Here is a 1,441-nt window from a genome sequence, read left to right on the forward strand (position 1 = left end):
AGTTGAAAAGTACATTTAATAACAAAAAAAATGCGACCCAGTAGAGCATTGCACGATCATTCTCCTGGCCACAAAATCTTTTTGAAAAAGGGGGTGTTTTTTTGAAAAAATCGAATATCTTAGAAACTATTCGCTTCTCCAAACTCCAAAAATTTGTAGTTATTCTAGACATTCAAAAGTAGTATTCCACCAAGTTTCATCAAAATTAAATCATTTTTCGAGAAATGAAAAATAAAAAACCGAAAACTTGATTTTTGGCATTTAACTCGGAAATTTTTAGGTTATGTAAAAAAATGCCCTCTACAAAAGTTATAGATTTTTTCAAGACCTACAACTTTTGTATTTAACATTTCTTGATAAGATGTCAACTTTTACCGGAAATCGCCAAAAAGCATTTTTACCCCCTTTCAACCCCCCTAGTAAACAGGTTACCTCACGGCTGCTTGGACATTAATTTTTTTTTTCATCCTTATAAGTCCCTTGACCATCCCCAATAGTCGGATTTCGGATAAATTTTTTTTCCTCTCAAAACCTAATTTGCCTGGTCTACTATTTAAACCTCGCGCGCTGGGGTGGGGGTCGGGGAGAGTTTCTTTCTCTCCCTTCCCCCCATCCCTCTTGGTATTTCCCCCCCCCCGTGTCTTTCTGCGCTTAAGTGCCGTGGAGATCCGCTGGGGGCCGCGTGCGGCGCAAGGCAATTTTTCTGCGTGTGTTTTAGGAGTCTCTTTAGTCTCTCAAGAACTCATCCTTTTCCTTTTTTGGGGACCTCCTGTGGAGAGTTGGTGGTGTCTTGGAAACGACTGGCCACGTTTATCCGGTCACTCCGGAACCTGGGCCATTTAAATTTAGAAGAAGAAGTATAATAAGTAAGAAATATAATTTAAAGATAAAATATCTGTAAATAAGTTATTCTACATACGAATAAAAACATATTCGCGTGATAATTCCTTTCGTGACAACTTTTAATTATAATGTTTTAGAATTAGAGTTATTACTTTTAGAAAAATAAGGTTAAATTTATAGTATAACTTTACGTCTTAAACATTTTAAAAGTTTTATATGTATGTAATGTGGGTAATTATACAGAATACCCCCACCACCTCTAATTTCGATAAAATTAGGCTCATTCGACGCGTTTTTGCATAAAACGAAATAATCTGGCAGAGATAGAAGTCGCTCTGCCCCGCGAACCGAGATATACATATATTATCTATGCGTTAAGCTATATCTACACAAACTTGTATAACCGCATAAACATATGCATAATGAAAATGATCCAATCACATTTTAGGAGTAAAGCGGGGAGCACAGACTTTTGCATAACGCATAATACATATACATAAGGAATTTCATTGGCCCATTTTCTTATGCATGAGTCAATGGGCCAATCAAATTCTTTATGTATATGGTTTATGCGTTATGCAAAAGTCTGTGCTCCCCG

The sequence above is a fragment of the Cyphomyrmex costatus genome, unplaced genomic scaffold (genome assembly GCF_001594065.2).
Source record: "Cyphomyrmex costatus isolate MS0001 unplaced genomic scaffold, Ccosl1.0 scaffold425, whole genome shotgun sequence".
Taxonomy (NCBI): domain Eukaryota; kingdom Metazoa; phylum Arthropoda; class Insecta; order Hymenoptera; family Formicidae; genus Cyphomyrmex; species Cyphomyrmex costatus.